At 35.1% G+C, this 21,205-nt stretch overlaps 1 protein-coding gene and 1 long non-coding RNA gene across 2 annotated transcripts in view; one reads left to right on the top strand and one right to left on the bottom strand.

Moving 5' to 3' along the window:
- The window catches only part of LOC111051261 (isoleucine--tRNA ligase, cytoplasmic), an 88,979-nt gene that overhangs the window by 39,587 nt on the left and 28,187 nt on the right, over positions 1 to 21,205 (top strand). The window lies entirely within an intron of this gene.
- LOC120352491 lies at positions 11,865 to 15,977 on the bottom strand. Its single transcript, XR_005571872.1, has 4 exons — positions 15,283 to 15,977; positions 14,474 to 14,599; positions 13,025 to 13,085; positions 11,865 to 12,341 (listed from the first exon to the last, which is right to left on the bottom strand). It is a non-coding gene; the product is annotated as an uncharacterized LOC120352491 (long non-coding RNA).

Below are 21,205 nucleotides of genomic sequence, written 5' to 3'. Positions count from 1 at the left end.
CACTTCATTCCTGTTGAAAGAGATAACAGTTTTATGAATAATATTATACACAATTGATGGAAGGTTAACTGTTAATTCATATAACAAAATTCAATAGATATACTGTCATGGATTCTCTTAAAATAAAAAAACATGGTTCGTGTTGAAAGAGACTACACTTTTTTAATAATCGTATACACAATTGATTAAAGGTCAACTGTTAATTCATAATACAAAATTCAATAGACATACTGTCGTGGATTCTCTTAAAATAAAAAACTAAGTTCGATAAATATTTCACCAAACATTGATAAAGATAAATAATATTATTATAGTCATGACTTGATATTAAACTGTATCAAAAACTAACTAGTAAATTTTGAATAAAGATTCAAGCTTTAAAAAATCAAGTATGCTTTTCAAATTTTCTATGAACAATAAGAATTGATAATTTCTAAAAAAATGAATAAATATGAGTTATAATATCGTGGAGTAGAAGTCTGAATATCTAGATGAGTATAGTATGAGTATGACTAGTAAATTTTGAATAAAGATTCAAGTTTGAAAAAAATTAAGTATGCTTATCAAATTGTCTATGAACAATAAGAATTGATAATTTTTTATAAAAAAAAATAATAATAAATAGGAGATATAATATCGTGGAGCTTAAGTCTGGAGATCTGGATGAGTATAAAATGAAAGAGTCTACTAACCTTTTGAGAAATATCCACAATGGTGCACTTGGATTCTAGAGGTAGGCTAAGCTGTAACAAACTTGTAACGCAATTGTAAAACAAAGCAATTTTATATAATTTTGATGAAGATTTACAAATCTTAACTTGGACTAAACAAAGGCAATACCTGAATCAACAGGAGTGAACGTTTGTACAATACAGTATCAATAAGAGTTTCTTACTCTCAATCATACTCATCAGAGAACCCTTGAATTTCTCAAGAATATCTCTAATTTTGAAGTATCAACAAAATGTAGATAAATAGTTGCCAAATCATAGATTGAACTTATCAGTAAACTAAGGACCGCCAGGAGTGAATGTTGTACTCTACAGTATCTATGAGAGTTTCTCACTCTCAAAGATACTCAGTAGAGTAGAGTAGTAGAGAACTCTTGAATTTCTCAAGAATATCTCCACTTCCCAGCATCTCCAAGGGTGATACACCCTCTTTGATGCAAAATAACTTGTGCACTTCCTCTACCGATAGGATAGTGTCACCTATAAAGTAAATTGCATGCAAGTTAAGACTTAAAATTAGGTTAGAAATAAGATTAACCCGAAGCTATCACAAGATAGCGGTGATTTCCATTCTCCCCGCCAACTAGCAAAGGCTAGAGGCTTCACCCCGCCAACTAGCAAAGGCTAGAGGCTAAACCCCGCCAACTAGCAAAGGCTAGAGGCTTTATCCCGCCAACTAGCAAAGGCTAGAGGCTTTGCCCAGCCAACTAGCAAAGGCTAGAGGCTATATTCCACTAACTTCAATCTTAATTCTAAACGTATATTTGTATTTTCTAAATACTAAAATTAAAATGCATGCAATTTAAGAATTTACATGGAGCTAGAAGCTTCGATTTCCTCTCCCCCGCCAACTAGCAAAGGCTAGAGGCTATAATTTCCCTTCCCCCGCCAACTAGCAAAGGCTAGAGGCTATAATTTCCCTTTCCCCGCCAACTAGCAAATTAGTGCTGTACTGAGCCCGCAACCATCATGAAAAAGGTGTGGGACCACCACAAAGGACACTGATCAGAAATGAAATACTCGACCCGACAACTGCAAATATCCTACGTGGACCCTGACAACTCAAACCCAATTCAAGGTGATTGTCTTACTCCACAGCCATCCATAAACCACAATCAAACAGTGGCACATGTTCGTCCAGTTGTTGGCACGCGGAAATGCGATCTGCAGGTCAGTTGACTCTAACTTGAAAGCACCCATTGGACTCAGAACCAACCGGATAGAACAAGGCACTGCCGAAAGGGTCAGGATTAACTGTGTCATAATAGTAACCACCTTAAACATCCCGGCCCTAGCTTGATATCTGTGTTAGAATAGGGAAGTGTTAGAGAATTCTATCCTGTCTTAATAACTGAATATATGTGTACCAGATATCTCATACCACATCCTGTGATCCACATGTCCACTTTGGTAGAAGAACTGCTCTCCAATGCATTGAATAGCTGGTGGCATCTCCATAATAATCCACATGTATCTACATAGATTTGTGTTCAGTTTCACTTCATTCCTGTTGAAAGAGATAACAGTTTTATGAATAATATTATACACAATTGATGGAAGGTTAACTGTTAATTCATATAACAAAATTCAATAGATATACTGTCATGGATTCTCTTAAAATAAAAAAACATGGTTCGTGTTGAAAGAGACTACACTTTTTTAATAATCGTATACACAATTGATTAAAGGTCAACTGTTAATTCATAATACAAAATTCAATAGACATACTGTCATTGATTCTCTCAAAATAAAAAAGTAAGTTCGATAAATATTTCACCAAACATTGATATAGATAAATAATATTATTATAGTCATGACTTGATATTAAACTGTATCAAAAACTAACTAGTAAATTTTGAATAAAGATTCAAGCTTTAAAAAATCAAGTATGCTTTTCAAATTTTCTATGAACAATAAGAATTGATAATTTCTAAAAAAATGAATAAATATGAGTTATAATATCGTGGAGTAGAAGTCTGAATATCTAGATGAGTATAGTATGAGTATGACTAGTAAATTTTGAATAAAGATTCAAGTTTGAAAAAATTAAGTATGCTTATCAAATTGTCTATGAACAATAAGAATTGATAATTTTTTATAAAAAAAAATAATAATAAATAGGAGATATAATATCGTGGAGCTTAAGTCTGGAGATCTGGATGAGTATAAAATGAAAGAGTCTACTAACCTTTTGAGAAATATCCACAATGGTGCACTTGGATTCTAGAGGTAGGCTAAGCTGTAACAAACTTGTAACGCAATTGTAAAACAAAGCAATTTTATATAATTTTGATGAAGATTTACAAATCTTAACTTGGACTAAACAAAGGCAATACCTGAATGAACAGGAGTGAACGTTTGTACAATACAGTATCAATAAGAGTTTCTTACTCTCAATCATACTCATCAGAGAACCCTTGAATTTCTCAAGAATATCTCTAATTTTGAAGTATCAACAAAATGTAGATAAATAGTTGCCAAATCATAGATTGAACTTATCAGTAAACTAAGGACCGCCAGGAGTGAATGTTGTACTCTACAGTATCTATGAGAGTTTCTCACTCTCAAAGATACTCAGTAGAGTAGAGTAGTAGAGAACTCTTGAATTTCTCAAGAATATCTCCACTTCCCAGCATCTCCAAGGGTGATACACCCTCTTTGATGCAAAATAACTTGTGCACTTCCTCTACCGATAGGATAGTGTCACCTATAAAGTAAATTGCATGCAAGTTAAGACTTAAAATTAGGTTAGAAATAAGATTAACCCGAAGCTATCACAAGATAGCGGTGATTTCCATTCTCCCCGCCAACTAGCAAGGCTAGAGGCTATAATTTCCCTTTCCCCGCCAACTAGCAAGGCTAGAGGCTATAATTTCCCTTTCCCCGCCAACTAGCAAAGGCTAGAGGCTATAATTTCCCTTCCCCCGCCAACTAGCAAAGGCTAGAGGCTATAATTTCCCTTCCCCCGCCAACTAGCAAAGGCTAGAGGCTATACGTAATACTACTCCAGCCTCAGATTTAAACGTATATTTCTCAATTCTTATTCTTAAGACAGATAATTCTCACACCCCCATCCCTAAGTTTGCTGAAGGCACTACAATCTAATATTTGCATTGCCAGTCTCATAGAACAGATCAGACCAGGCCACAGTGTAACAATACCACCTGCTCATCAAATTAGTGCTGTACTGAGCCCGCAACCATCATGAAAAAGGTGTGGGACCACCACAAAGGACACTGATCAGAAATGAAATACTCGACCCGACAACTGCAAATATCCTACGTGGACCCTGACAACTCAAACCCAATTCAAGGTGATTGTCTTACTCCACAGCCATCCATAAACCACAATCAAACAGTGGCACATGTTCGTCCAGTTGTTGGCACGCGGAAATGCGATCTGCAGGTCAGTTGACTCTAACTTGAAAGCACCCATTGGACTCAGAACCAACCGGATAGAACAAGGCACTGCCGAAAGGGTCAGGATTAACTGTGTCATAATAGTAACCACCTTAAACATCCCGGCCCTAGCTTGATATCTGTGTTAGAATAGGGAAGTGTTAGAGAATTCTATCCTGTCTTAATAACTGAATATATGTGTACCAGATATCTCATACCACATCCTGTGATCCACATGTCCACTTTGGTAGAAGAACTGCTCTCCAATGCATTGAATAGCTGGTGGCATCTCCATAATAATCCACATGTATCTACATAGATTTGTGTTCAGTTTCACTTCATTCCTGTTGAAAGAGATAACAGTTTTATGAATAATATTATACACAATTGATGGAAGGTTAACTGTTAATTCATATAACAAAATTCAATAGATATACTGTCATGGATTCTCTTAAAATAAAAAAACATGGTTCGTGTTGAAAGAGACTACACTTTTTTAATAATCGTATACACAATTGATTAAAGGTCAACTGTTAATTCATAATACAAAATTCAATAGACATACTGTCGTGGATTCTCTTAAAATAAAAAACTAAGTTCGATAAATATTTCACCAAACATTGATAAAGATAAATAATATTATTATAGTCATGACTTGATATTAAACTGTATCAAAAACTAACTAGTAAATTTTGAATAAAGATTCAAGTTTTAAAAAAATCAAGTATGCTTTTCAAATTTTCTATGAACAATAAGAATTGATAATTTCTAAAAAAATGAATAAATATGAGTTATAATATCGTGGAGTAGAAGTCTGAATATCTAGATGAGTATAGTATGAGTATGACTAGTAAATTTTGAATAAAGATTCAAGTTTGAAAAAAATTAAGTATGCTTATCAAATTGTCTATGAACAATAAGAATTGATAATTTTTTATAAAAAAAAATAATAATAAATAGGAGATATAATATCGTGGAGCTTAAGTCTGGAGATATGGATGAGTATAAAATGAAAGAGTCTACTAACCTTTTGAAAAATATCCACAATGGTGCACTTGGATTCATTCGGTAGGCTAAGCTGTAACAAACTTGTAACGCATTTGTAAAACAAAGCAATTTTATATAATGTTGATAAAGATTTACAAATCTTAACTTGGACTAAACTAAGGCAATACCTGAATCAACAGGAGTGAACGTTTGTACAATACAGTATCAATAAGAGTTTCTTACTCTCAATGATACTCATCAGAGAACCCTTGAATTTCTCAAGAATATCTCTAATTTTAAAGTATCAACAAAATGTAGATAAATAGTTGCCAATCATAGATTTAACTTATCACTTAACTAAGGACCGGCAGGAGTGAATGTTGTACTCTACAGTATCTATGAGAGTTTCTCACTCTCAAAGATACTCAGTAGAGTAGAGTAGTAGAGAACTCTTGAATTTCTTAAGACAGATAATTCTCACACCCCCATCCCTAAGTTTGCTGAAGGCACTACAATCTAATATTTGCATTGCCAGTCTCATAGAACAGATCAGACCAGGCCACAGTGTAACAATACCACCTGCTCATCAAATTAGTGCTGTACTGAGCCCGCAACCATCATGAAAAAGGTGTGGGACCACCACAAAGGACACTGATCAGAAATGAAATACTCGACCCGACAACTGCAAATATCCTACGTGGACCCTGACAACTCAAACCCAATTCAAGGTGATTGTCTTACTCCACAGCCATCCATAAACCACAATCAAACAGTGGCACATGTTCGTCCAGTTGTTGGCACGCGGAAATGCGATCTGCAGGTCAGTTGACTCTAACTTGAAAGCACCCATTGGACTCAGAACCAACCGGATAGAACAAGGCACTGCCGAAAGGGTCAGGATTAACTGTGTCATAATAGTAACCACCTTAAACATCCCGGCCCTAGCTTGATATCTGTGTTAGAATAGGGAAGTGTTAGAGAATTCTATCCTGTCTTAATAACTGAATATATGTGTACCAGATATCTCATACCACATCCTGTGATCCACATGTCCACTTTGGTAGAAGAACTGCTCTCCAATGCATTGAATAGCTGGTGGCATCTCCATAATAATCCACATGTATCTACATAGATTTGTGTTCAGTTTCACTTCATTCCTGTTGAAAGAGATAACAGTTTTATGAATAATATTATACACAATTGATGGAAGGTTAACTGTTAATTCATATAACAAAATTCAATAGATATACTGTCATGGATTCTCTTAAAATAAAAAAACATGGTTCGTGTTGAAAGAGACTACACTTTTTTAATAATCGTATACACAATTGATTAAAGGTCAACTGTTAATTCATAATACAAAATTCAATAGACATACTGTCGTGGATTCTCTTAAAATAAAAAACTAAGTTCGATAAATATTTCACCAAACATTGATAAAGATAAATAATATTATTATAGTCATGACTTGATATTAAACTGTATCAAAAACTAACTAGTAAATTTTGAATAAAGATTCAAGCTTTAAAAAAATCAAGTATGCTTTTCAAATTTTCTATGAACAATAAGAATTGATAATTTCTAAAAAAATGAATAAATATGAGTTATAATATCGTGGAGTAGAAGTCTGAATATCTAGATGAGTATAGTATGAGTATGACTAGTAAATTTTGAATAAAGATTCAAGTTTGAAAAAATTAAGTATGCTTATCAAATTTTCTATGAACAATAAGAATTGATAATTTTTTATAAAAAAAAATAATAATAAATAGGAGATATAATATCGTGGAGCTTAAGTCTGGAGATCTGGATGAGTATAAAATGAAAGAGTCTACTAACCTTTTGAGAAATATCCACAATGGTGCACTTGGATTCTAGAGGTAGGCTAAGCTGTAACAAACTTGTAACGCAATTGTAAAACAAAGCAATTTTATATAATTTTGATGAAGATTTACAAATCTTAACTTGGACTAAACAAAGGCAATACCTGAATCAACAGGAGTGAACGTTTGTACAATACAGTATCAATAAGAGTTTCTTACTCTCAATCATACTCATCAGAGAACCCTTGAATTTCTCAAGAATATCTCTAATTTTGAAGTATCAACAAAATGTAGATAAATAGTTGCCAAATCATAGATTGAACTTATCAGTAAACTAAGGACCGCCAGGAGTGAATGTTGTACTCTACAGTATCTATGAGAGTTTCTCACTCTCAAAGATACTCAGTAGAGTAGAGTAGTAGAGAACTCTTGAATTTCTCAAGAATATCTCCACTTCCCAGCATCTCCAAGGGTGATACACCCTCTTTGATGCAAAATAACTTGTGCACTTCCTCTACCGATAGGATAGTGTCACCTATAATTAAATTGCATGCAAGTTAAGACTTAAAATTAGGTTAGAAATAAGATTAAGCCGAAGCTATCACAAGATAGCGGTGATTTCCATTCTCCCCGCCAACTAGCAAAGGCTAGAGGCTTCACCCCGCCAACTAGCAGAGGCTAGAGGCTAAACCCCGCCAACTAGCAAAGGCTAGAGGCTTTATCCCGCCAACTAGCAAAGGCTAGAGGCTTTGCCCAGCCAACTAGCAAAGGCTGGAGGCTATATTCCACTAACTTCAATCTTAATTCTAAACGTATATTTGCATTGCCAGTCTCATAGAACAGATCAGACCAGGCCACAGTGTAACAATACCACCTGCTCATCAAATTAGTGCTGTACTGAGCCCGCAACCATCATGAAAAAGGTGTGGGACCACCACAAAGGACACTGATCAGAAATGAAATACTCGACCCGACAACTGCAAATATCCTACGTGGACCCTGACAACTCAAACCCAATTCAAGGTGATTGTCTTACTCCACAGCCATCCATAAACCACAATCAAACAGTGGCACATGTTCGTCCAGTTGTTGGCACGCGGAAATGCGATCTGCAGGTCAGTTGACTCTAACTTGAAAGCACCCATTGGACTCAGAACCAACCGGATAGAACAAGGCACTGCCGAAAGGGTCAGGATTAACTGTGTCATAATAGTAACCACCTTAAACATCCCGGCCCTAGCTTGATATCTGTGTTAGAATAGGGAAGTGTTAGAGAATTCTATCCTGTCTTAATAACTGAATATATGTGTACCAGATATCTCATACCACATCCTGTGATCCACATGTCCACTTTGGTAGAAGAACTGCTCTCCAATGCATTGAATAGCTGGTGGCATCTCCATAATAATCCACATGTATCTACATAGATTTGTGTTCAGTTTCACTTCATTCCTGTTGAAAGAGATAACAGTTTTATGAATAATATTATACACAATTGATGGAAGGTTAACTGTTAATTCATATAACAAAATTCAATAGATATACTGTCATGGATTCTCTTAAAATAAAAAAACATGGTTCGTGTTGAAAGAGACTACACTTTTTTAATAATCGTATACACAATTGATTAAAGGTCAACTGTTAATTCATAATACAAAATTCAATAGACATACTGTCGTGGATTCTCTTAAAATAAAAAACTAAGTTCGATAAATATTTCACCAAACATTGATAAAGATAAATAATATTATTATAGTCATGACTTGATATTAAACTGTATCAAAAACTAACTAGTAAATTTTGAATAAAGATTCAAGCTTTAAAAAATCAAGTATGCTTTTCAAATTTTCTATGAACAATAAGAATTGATAATTTCTAAAAAAATGAATAAATATGAGTTATAATATCGTGGAGTAGAAGTCTGAATATCTAGATGAGTATAGTATGAGTATGACTAGTAAATTTTGAATAAAGATTCAAGTTTGAAAAAATTAAGTATGCTTATCAAATTGTCTATGAACAATAAGAATTGATAATTTTTTATAAAAAAAAATAATAATAAATAGGAGATATAATATCGTGGAGCTTAAGTCTGGAGATCTGGATGAGTATAAAATGAAAGAGTCTACTAACCTTTTGAGAAATATCCACAATGGTGCACTTGGATTCTAGAGGTAGGCTAAGCTGTAACAAACTTGTAACGCAATTGTAAAACAAAGCAATTTTATATAATTTTGATGAAGATTTACAAATCTTAACTTGGACTAAACAAAGGCAATACCTGAATCAACAGGAGTGAACGTTTGTACAATACAGTATCAATAAGAGTTTCTTACTCTCAATCATACTCATCAGAGAACCCTTGAATTTCTCAAGAATATCTCTAATTTTGAAGTATCAACAAAATGTAGATAAATAGTTGCCAAATCATAGATTGAACTTATCAGTAAACTAAGGACCGCCAGGAGTGAATGTTGTACTCTACAGTATCTATGAGAGTTTCTCACTCTCAAAGATACTCAGTAGAGTAGAGTAGTAGAGAACTCTTGAATTTCTCAAGAATATCTCCACTTCCCAGCATCTCCAAGGGTGATACACCCTCTTTGATGCAAAATAACTTGTGCACTTCCTCTACCGATAGGATAGTGTCACCTATAAAGTAAATTGCATGCAAGTTAAGACTTAAAATTAGGTTAGAAATAAGATTAACCCGAAGCTATCACAAGATAGCGGTGATTTCCATTCTCCCCGCCAACTAGCAAAGGCTAGAGGCTTCACCCCGCCAACTAGCAAAGGCTAGAGGCTAAACCCCGCCAACTAGCAAAGGCTAGAGGCTTTACCCCGCCAACTAGCAAAGGCTAGAGGCTTTACCCCGCCAACTAGCAAAGGCTAGAGGCTATATTCCACTAACTTCAATCTTAATTCTAAACTTATATTTGTATTTTCTAAATACTAAAACTAAAATGCATGCAATTTAAGAATTTACATGGAGCTAGAAGCTTCGATTTCCTCTCCCCCGCCAACCAGGCCACAGTGTAACAATACCACCTGCTCATCAAATTAGTGCTGTACTGAGCCCGCAACCATCATGAAAAAGGTGTGGGACCACCACAAAGGACACTGATCAGAAATGAAATACTCGACCCGACAACTGCAAATATCCTACGTGGACCCTGACAACTCAAACCCAATTCAAGGTGATTGTCTTACTCCACAGCCATCCATAAACCACAATCAAACAGTGGCACATGTTCGTCCAGTTGTTGGCACGCGGAAATGCGATCTGCAGGTCAGTTGACTCTAACTTGAAAGCACCCATTGGACTCAGAACCAACCGGATAGAACAAGGCACTGCCGAAAGGGTCAGGATTAACTGTGTCATAATAGTAACCACCTTAAACATCCCGGCCCTAGCTTGATATCTGTGTTAGAATAGGGAAGTGTTAGAGAATTCTATCCTGTCTTAATAACTGAATATATGTGTACCAGATATCTCATACCACATCCTGTGATCCACATGTCCACTTTGGTAGAAGAACTGCTCTCCAATGCATTGAATAGCTGGTGGCATCTCCATAATAATCCACATGTATCTACATAGATTTGTGTTCAGTTTCACTTCATTCCTGTTGAAAGAGATAACAGTTTTATGAATAATATTATACACAATTGATGGAAGGTTAACTGTTAATTCATATAACAAAATTCAATAGATATACTGTCATGGATTCTCTTAAAATAAAAAAACATGGTTCGTGTTGAAAGAGACTACACTTTTTTAATAATCGTATACACAATTGATTAAAGGTCAACTGTTAATTCATAATACAAAATTCAATAGACATACTGTCGTGGATTCTCTTAAAATAAAAAACTAAGTTCGATAAATATTTCACCAAACATTGATAAAGATAAATAATATTATTATAGTCATGACTTGATATTAAACTGTATCAAAAACTAACTAGTAAATTTTGAATAAAGATTCAAGCTTTAAAAAATCAAGTATGCTTTTCAAATTTTCTATGAACAATAAGAATTGATAATTTCTAAAAAAATGAATAAATATGAGTTATAATATCGTGGAGTAGAAGTCTGAATATCTAGATGAGTATAGTATGAGTGACTAGTAAATTTTGAATAAAGATTCAAGTTTGAAAAAATTAAGTATGCTTATCAAATTGTCTATGAACAATAAGAATTGATAATTTTTTATAAAAAAAAAATAATAATAAATAGGAGATATAATATCGTGGAGCTTAAGTCTGGAGATCTGGATGAGTATAAAATGAAAGAGTCTACTAACCTTTTGAGAAATATCCACAATGGTGCACTTGGATTCTAGAGGTAGGCTAAGCTGTAACAAACTTGTAACGCAATTGTAAAACAAAGCAATTTTATATAATTTTGATGAAGATTTACAAATCTTAACTTGGACTAAACAAAGGCAATACCTGAATCAACAGGAGTGAACGTTTGTACAATACAGTATCAATAAGAGTTTCTTACTCTCAATCATACTCATCAGAGAACCCTTGAATTTCTCAAGAATATCTCTAATTTTGAAGTATCAACAAAATGTAGATAAATAGTTGCCAATCATAGATTTAACTTATCACTTAACTAAGGACCGGCAGGAGTGAATGTTGTACTCTACAGTATCTATGAGAGTTTCTCACTCTCAAAGATACTCAGTAGAGTAGAGTAGTAGAGAACTCTTGAATTTCTCAAGAATATCTCCACTTCCCAGCATCTCCAAGGGTGATACACCCTCTTTGATGCAAAATAACTTGTGCACTTCCTCTACCGATAGGATAGTGTCACCTATAAAGTAAATTGCATGCAAGTTAAGACTTAAAATTAGGTTAGAAATAAGATTAACCCCAAGCTATCACAAGATAGCGGTGATTTCCATTCTCCCCGACAACTGCAAATATCCTACGTGGACCCTGACAACTCAAACCCAATTCAAGGTGATTGTCTTACTCCACAGCCATCCATAAACCACAATCAAACAGTGGCACATGTTCGTCCAGTTGTTGGCACGCGGAAATGCGATCTGCAGGTCAGTTGACTCTAACTTGAAAGCACCCATTGGACTCAGAACCAACCGGATAGAACAAGGCACTGCCGAAAGGGTCAGGATTAACTGTGTCATAATAGTAACCACCTTAAACATCCCGGCCCTAGCTTGATATCTGTGTTAGAATAGGGAAGTGTTAGAGAATTCTATCCTGTCTTAATAACTGAATATATGTGTACCAGATATCTCATACCACATCCTGTGATCCACATGTCCACTTTGGTAGAAGAACTGCTCTCCAATGCATTGAATAGCTGGTGGCATCTCCATAATAATCCACATGTATCTACATAGATTTGTGTTCAGTTTCACTTCATTCCTGTTGAAAGAGATAACAGTTTTATGAATAATATTATACACAATTGATGGAAGGTTAACTGTTAATTCATATAACAAAATTCAATAGATATACTGTCATGGATTCTCTTAAAATAAAAAAACATGGTTCGTGTTGAAAGAGACTACACTTTTTTAATAATCGTATACACAATTGATTAAAGGTCAACTGTTAATTCATAATACAAAATTCAATAGACATACTGTCGTGGATTCTCTTAAAATAAAAAACTAAGTTCGATAAATATTTCACCAAACATTGATAAAGATAAATAATATTATTATAGTCATGACTTGATATTAAACTGTATCAAAAACTAACTAGTAAATTTTGAATAAAGATTCAAGCTTTAAAAAAATCAAGTATGCTTTTCAAATTTTCTATGAACAATAAGAATTGATAATTTCTAAAAAAATGAATAAATATGAGTTATAATATCGTGGAGTAGAAGTCTGAATATCTAGATGAGTATAGTATGAGTATGACTAGTAAATTTTGAATAAAGATTCAAGTTTGAAAAAAATTAAGTATGCTTATCAAATTGTCTATGAACAATAAGAATTGATAATTTTTTATAAAAAAAAATAATAATAAATAGGAGATATAATATCGTGGAGCTTAAGTCTGGAGATCTGGATGAGTATAAAATGAAAGAGTCTACTAACCTTTTGAGAAATATCCACAATGGTGCACTTGGATTCTAGAGGTAGGCTAAGCTGTAACAAACTTGTAACGCAATTGTAAAACAAAGCAATTTTATATAATTTTGATGAAGATTTACAAATCTTAACTTGGACTAAACAAAGGCAATACCTGAATGAACAGGAGTGAACGTTTGTACAATACAGTATCAATAAGAGTTTCTTACTCTCAATCATACTCATCAGAGAACCCTTGAATTTCTCAAGAATATCTCTAATTTTGAAGTATCAACAAAATGTAGATAAATAGTTGCCAAATCATAGATTGAACTTATCAGTAAACTAAGGACCGCCAGGAGTGAATGTTGTACTCTACAGTATCTATGAGAGTTTCTCACTCTCAAAGATACTCAGTAGAGTAGAGTAGTAGAGAACTCTTGAATTTCTCAAGAATATCTCCACTTCCCAGCATCTCCAAGGGTGATACACCCTCTTTGATGCAAAATAACTTGTGCACTTCCTCTACCGATAGGATAGTGTCACCTATAAAGTAAATTGCATGCAAGTTAAGACTTAAAATTAGGTTAGAAATAAGATTAACCCAAAGCTATCACAAGATAGCGGTGATTTCCATTCTCCCCGCCAACTAGCAAAGGCTAGAGGCTTCACCCCGCCAACTAGCAAAGGCTAGAGGCTAAACCCCGCCAACTAGCAAAGGCTAGAGGCTATAATTTCCCTTCCCCCGCCAACTAGCAAAGGCTAGAGGCTATAATTCCCTTTCCCCGCCAACTAGCAAAGGCTAGAGGCTATAATTTCCCTTTCCCCCCAACTAGCAAAGGCTAGAGGCCATACTCAATATTACTCCAGCCTCAGATATAAACGTATATTTCTCAATTCTAATTCTTAAGACAGATAATTCTCACACCCCCATCCCTAAGTTTGCTGAAGGCACTACAATCTAATATTTGCATTGCCAGTCTCATAGAACAGATCAGACCAGGCCACAGTGTAACAATACCACCTGCTCATCAAATTAGTGCTGTACTGAGCCCGCAACCATCATGAAAAAGGTGTGGGACCACCACAAAGGACACTGATCAGAAATGAAATACTCGACCCGACAACTGCAAATATCCTACGTGGACCCTGACAACTCAAACCCAATTCAAGGTGATTGTCTTACTCCACAGCCATCCATAAACCACAATCAAACAGTGGCACATGTTCGTCCAGTTGTTGGCACGCGGAAATGCGATCTGCAGGTCAGTTGACTCTAACTTGAAAGCACCCATTGGACTCAGAACCAACCGGATAGAACAAGGCACTGCCGAAAGGGTCAGGATTAACTGTGTCATAATAGTAACCACCTTAAACATCCCGGCCCTAGCTTGATATCTGTGTTAGAATAGGGAAGTGTTAGAGAATTCTATCCTGTCTTAATAACTGAATATATGTGTACCAGATATCTCATACCACATCCTGTGATCCACATGTCCACTTTGGTAGAAGAACTGCTCTCCAATGCATTGAATAGCTGGTGGCATCTCCATAATAATCCACATGTATCTACATAGATTTGTGTTCAGTTTCACTTCATTCCTGTTGAAAGAGATAACAGTTTTATGAATAATATTATACACAATTGATGGAAGGTTAACTGTTAATTCATATAACAAAATTCAATAGATATACTGTCATGGATTCTCTTAAAATAAAAAAACATGGTTCGTGTTGAAAGAGACTACACTTTTTTAATAATCGTATACACAATTGATTAAAGGTCAACTGTTAATTCATAATACAAAATTCAATAGACATACTGTCGTGGATTCTCTTAAAATAAAAAACTAAGTTCGATAAATATTTCACCAAACATTGATAAAGATAAATAATATTATTATAGTCATGACTTGATATTAAACTGTATCAAAAACTAACTAGTAAATTTTGAATAAAGATTCAAGCTTTAAAAAAATCAAGTATGCTTTTCAAATTTTCTATGAACAATAAGAATTGATAATTTCTAAAAAAATGAATAAATATGAGTTATAATATCGTGGAGTAGAAGTCTGAATATCTAGATGAGTATAGTATGAGTATGACTAGTAAATTTTGAATAAAGATTCAAGTTTGAAAAAAATTAAGTATGCTTATCAAATTGTCTATGAACAATAAGAATTGATAATTTTTTATAAAAAAAAATAATAATAAATAGGAGATATAATATCGTGGAGCTTAAGTCTGGAGATCTGGATGAGTATAAAATGAAAGAGTCTACTAACCTTTTGAGAAATATCCACAATGGTGCACTTGGATTCTAGAGGTAGGCTAAGCTGTAACAAACTTGTAACGCAATTGTAAAACAAAGCAATTTTATATAATTTTGATGAAGATTTACAAATCTTAACTTGGACTAAACAAAGGCAATACCTGAATCAACAGGAGTGAACGTTTGTACAATACAGTATCAATAAGAGTTTCTTACTCTCAATCATACTCATCAGAGAACCCTTGAATTTCTCAAGAATATCTCTAATTTTGAAGTATCAACAAAATGTAGATAAATAGTTGCCAAATCATAGATTGAACTTATCAGTAAACTAAGGACCGCCAGGAGTGAATGTTGTACTCTACAGTATCTATGAGAGTTTCTCACTCTCAAAGATACTCAGTAGAGTAGAGTAGTAGAGAACTCTTGAATTTCTCAAGAATATCTCCACTTCCCAGCATCTCCAAGGGTGATACACCCTCTTTGATGCAAAATAACTTGTGCACTTCCTCTACCGATAGGATAGTGTCACCTATAAAGTAAATTGCATGCAAGTTAAGACTTAAAATTAGGTTAGAAATAAGATTAACCCGAAGCTATCACAAGATAGCGGTGATTTCCATTCTCCCCGCCAACTAGCAAAGGCTAGAGGCTTCACCCCGCCAACTAGCAAAGGCTAGAGGCTAAACCCCGCCAACTAGCAAAGGCTAGAGGCTATAATTCCCTTTCCCCGCCAACTAGCAAAGGCTAGAGGCTATAATTTCCCTTTCCCCGCCAACTAGCAAAGGCTAGAGGCTATAATTTCCCTTTCCCCGCCAACTAGCAAAGGCTAGAGGCTATAATTTCCCTTTCCCCGCCAACTAGCAAAGGCTAGAGGCTATAATTTCCCTTTCCCCGCCAACTAGCAAAGGCTAGAGGCCATACTCAATATTACTCCAGCCTCAGATATAAACGTATATTTCTCAATTCTTATTCTTAAGACAGATAATTCTCACACCCCCATCCCTAAGTTTGCTGAAGGCACTACAATCTAATATTTGCATTGCCAGTCTCATAGAACAGATCAGACCAGGCCACAGTGTAACAATACCACCTGCTCATCAAATTAGTGCTGTACTGAGCCCGCAACCATCATGAAAAAGGTGTGGGACCACCACAAAGGACACTGATCAGAAATGAAATACTCGACCCGACAACTGCAAATATCCTACGTGGACCCTGACAACTCAAACCCAATTCAAGGTGATTGTCTTACTCCACAGCCATCCATAAACCACAATCAAACAGTGGCACATGTTCGTCCAGTTGTTGGCACGCGGAAATGCGATCTGCAGGTCAGTTGACTCTAACTTGAAAGCACCCATTGGACTCAGAACCAACCGGATAGAACAAGGCACTGCCGAAAGGGTCAGGATTAACTGTGTCATAATAGTAACCACCTTAAACATCCCGGCCCTAGCTTGATATCTGTGTTAGAATAGGGAAGTGTTAGAGAATTCTATCCTGTCTTAATAACTGAATATATGTGTACCAGATATCTCATACCACATCCTGTGATCCACATGTCCACTTTGGTAGAAGAACTGCTCTCCAATGCATTGAATAGCTGGTGGCATCTCCATAATAATCCACATGTATCTACATAGATTTGTGTTCAGTTTCACTTCATTCCTGTTGAAAGAGATAACAGTTTTATGAATAATATTATACACAATTGATGGAAGGTTAACTGTTAATTCATATAACAAAATTCAATAGATATACTGTCATGGATTCTCTTAAAATAAAAAAACATGGTTCGTGTTGAAAGAGACTACACTTTTTTAATAATCGTATACACAATTGATTAAAGGTCAACTGTTAATTCATAATACAAAATTCAATAGACATACTGTCGTGGATTCTCTTAAAATAAAAAACTAAGTTCGATAAATATTTCACCAAACATTGATAAAGATAAATAATATTATTATAGTCATGACTTGATATTAAACTGTATCAAAAACTAACTAGTAAATTTTGAATAAAGATTCAAGCTTTAAAAAATCAAGTATGCTTTTCAAATTTTCTATGAACAATAAGAATTGATAATTTCTAAAAAAATGAATAAATATGAGTTATAATATCGTGGAGTAGAAGTCTGAATATCTAGATGAGTATAGTATGAGTATGACTAGTAAATTTTGAATAAAGATTCAAGTTTGAAAAAAATTAAGTATGCTTATCAAATTGTCTATGAACAATAAGAATTGATAATTTTTTATAAAAAAAAATAATAATAAATAGGAGATATAATATCGTGGAGCTTAAGTCTGGAGATCTGGATGAGTATAAAATGAAAGAGTCTACTAACCTTTTGAGAAATATCCACAATGGTGCACTTGGATTCTAGAGGTAGGCTAAGCTGTAACAAACTTGTAACGCAATTGTAAAACAAAGCAATTTTATATAATTTTGATGAAGATTTACAAATCTTAACTTGGACTAAACAAAGGCAATACCTGAATCAACAGGAGTGAACGTTTGTACAATACAGTATCAATAAGAGTTTCTTACTCTCAATCATACTCATCAGAGAACCCTTGAATTTCTCAAGAATATCTCTAATTTTGAAGTATCAACAAAATGTAGATAAATAGTTGCCAAATCATAGATTGAACTTATCAGTAAACTAAGGACCGCCAGGAGTGAATGTTGTACTCTACAGTATCTATGAGAGTTTCTCACTCTCAAAGATACTCAGTAGAGTAGAGTAGTAGAGAACTCTTGAATTTCTTAAGACAGATAATTCTCACACCCCCATCCCTAAGTTTGCTGAAGGCACTACAATCTAATATTTGCATTGCCAGTCTCATAGAACAGATCAGACCAGGCCACAGTGTAACAATACCACCTGCTCATCAAATTAGTGCTGTACTGAGCCCGCAACCATCATGAAAAAGGTGTGGGACCACCACAAAGGACACTGATCAGAAATGAAATACTCGACCCGACAACTGCAAATATCCTACGTGGACCCTGACAACTCAAACCCAATTCAAGGTGATTGTCTTACTCCACAGCCATCCATAAACCACAATCAAACAGTGGCACATGTTCGTCCAGTTGTTGGCACGCGGAAATGCGATCTGCAGGTCAGTTGACTCTAACTTGAAAGCACCCATTGGACTCAGAACCAACCGGATAGAACAAGGCACTGCCGAAAGGGTCAGGATTAACTGTGTCATAATAGTAACCACCTTAAACATCCCGGCCCTAGCTTGATATCTGTGTTAGAATAGGGAAGTGTTAGAGAATTCTATCCTGTCTTAATAACTGAATATATGTGTACCAGATATCTCATACCACATCCTGTGATCCACATGTCCACTTTGGTAGAAGAACTGCTCTCCAATGCATTGAATAGCTGGTGGCATCTCCATAATAATCCACATGTATCTACATAGATTTGTGTTCAGTTTCACTTCATTCCTGTTGAAAGAGATAACAGTTTTATGAATAATATTATACACAATTGATGGAAGGTTAACTGTTAATTCATATAACAAAATTCAATAGATATACTGTCATGGATTCTCTTAAAATAAAAAAACATGGTTCGTGTTGAAAGAGACTACACTTTTTTAATAATCGTATACACAATTGATTAAAGGTCAACTGTTAATTCATAATACAAAATTCAATAGACATACTGTCGTGGATTCTCTTAAAATAAAAAACTAAGTTCGATAAATATTTCACCAAACATTGATAAAGATAAATAATATTATTATAGTCATGACTTGATATTAAACTGTATCAAAAACTAACTAGTAAATTTTGAATAAAGATTCAAGCTTTAAAAAAATCAAGTATGCTTTTCAAATTTTCTATGAACAATAAGAATTGATAATTTCTAAAAAAATGAATAAATATGAGTTATAATATCGTGGAGTAGAAGTCTGAATATCTAGATGAGTATAGTATGAGTATGACTAGTAAATTTTGAATAAAGATTCAAGTTTGAAAAAAATTAAGTATGCTTATCAAATTGTCTATGAACAATAAGAATTGATAATTTTTTATAAAAAAAAATAATAATAAATAGGAGATATAATATCGTGGAGCTTAAGTCTGGAGATCTGGATGAGTATAAAATGAAAGAGTCTACTAACCTTTTGAGAAATATCCACAATGGTGCACTTGGATTCTAGAGGTAGGCTAAGCTGTAACAAACTTGTAACGCAATTGTAAAACAAAGCAATTTTATATAATTTTGATGAAGATTTACAAATCTTAACTTGGACTAAACAAAGGCAATACCTGAATGAACAGGAGTGAACGTTTGTACAATACAGTATCAATAAGAGTTTCTTACTCTCAATCATACTCATCAGAGAACCCTTGAATTTCTCAAGAATATCTCTAATTTTGAAGTATCAACAAAATGTAGAGGCTATAATTTCCCTTTCCCCGCCAACTAGCAAAGGCTAGAGGCTATAATTTCCCTTTCCCCGCCAACTAGCAAAGGCTAGAGGCTATAATTTCCCTTTCCCCGCCAACTAGCAAAGGCTAGAGGCTATAATTTCCCTTTCCCCGCTATATTCCACTAACTTCAATCTTAATTCAAAACTTATATTAGTATATTCCTAATACTAAAACTAAAATGCATGCAATTTAAGAATTTACATGGAGCTAGAAGCTTCGATTTCCTATCCCCCGCCAACTAGCAAAGGCTAGAGGCCATAATTCCCTTCCCCCGCCAACTAGCAAAGGCTAGAGGCTATAAATTCCCTTCTCCCGCCAACTAGCAAAGGCTAGAGGCTATAATTCCCTTTCCCCGCCACTAGCAAAGGCTAGAGGCTAAACCCCGCCAACTAGCAAAGGCTAGAGGCTATAAATTCCCTTCTCCCGCCAACTAGCAAAGGCTAGAGGCTATAATTTCCCTTTCCCCGCCAACTAGCAAAGGCTAGAGGCTATAATTTCCCTTTCCCCGCCAACTAGCAAGGCTAGAGGCTATAATTTCCCTTTCCCCGCCAACTAGCAAAGGCTAGAGGCTATAATTTCCCTTTCCCCGCCAACTAGCAAAGGCTAGAGGCCATACTCAATATTACTCCAGCCTCAGATATAAACGTATATTTCTCAATTCTAATTCTTAAGACAGATAATTCTCACACCCCCATCCCTAAGTTTGCTGAAGGCACTACAATCTAATATTTGCATTGCCAGTCTCATAGAACAGATCAGACCAGGCCACAGTGTAACAATACCACCTGCTCATCAAATTAGTGCTGTACTGAGCCCGCAACCATCATGAAAAAGGTGTGGGACCACCACAAAGGACACTGATCAGAAATGAAATACTCGACTGACAACTGCAAATATCCTATGGGGACCCTGACAACTCAAACCCTATTCATGGTGATTGTCTCACTCCACAGCCATCCATAAACCACAATCAAACAGTGGCACATGCTCGTCCAGTTGTTGGCACGCGGAAATGCAATCTGCAGGTCAGTTGACTCTAACTTGAAAGCACCCATTGGACTCAGAACCAACCGGATAGAACATGGCACTGCCGATAGGGTCGGGATGAACTGTGTCATAATAGTAGCCACCATAAACATCCCGGCCCTAGCTTGATATCTGTGTTAGAATAGGGAAGTGTTAGAGAATTCTATCCTGTCTGGATAACTGAAAATATGAATACCAGATATCTCATACCACATCCTGTGATCCACATGTCCACTTTGGTAGTAGAGCTGCACCCAATAGTTTGCGAATAGTAACGATGCCCTTGACTGTTTATTTTTCAAATTCACATCGATCCTGAAATGAAAAAATATAATCTATTAATTTTTTTCTCATGATTGATGATTGTATAAATATTTATAGAGTACCAGATTCACAAATTATTCTCAACTGAGCTTGTAAAAATGAATAGAATCAAAAATTGA

The sequence above is a fragment of the Nilaparvata lugens genome, chromosome 7, assembly GCF_014356525.2.
Source record: "Nilaparvata lugens isolate BPH chromosome 7, ASM1435652v1, whole genome shotgun sequence".
Taxonomy (NCBI): domain Eukaryota; kingdom Metazoa; phylum Arthropoda; class Insecta; order Hemiptera; family Delphacidae; genus Nilaparvata; species Nilaparvata lugens.
This window is presented reverse-complemented; position numbering and strand designations above follow the sequence as displayed.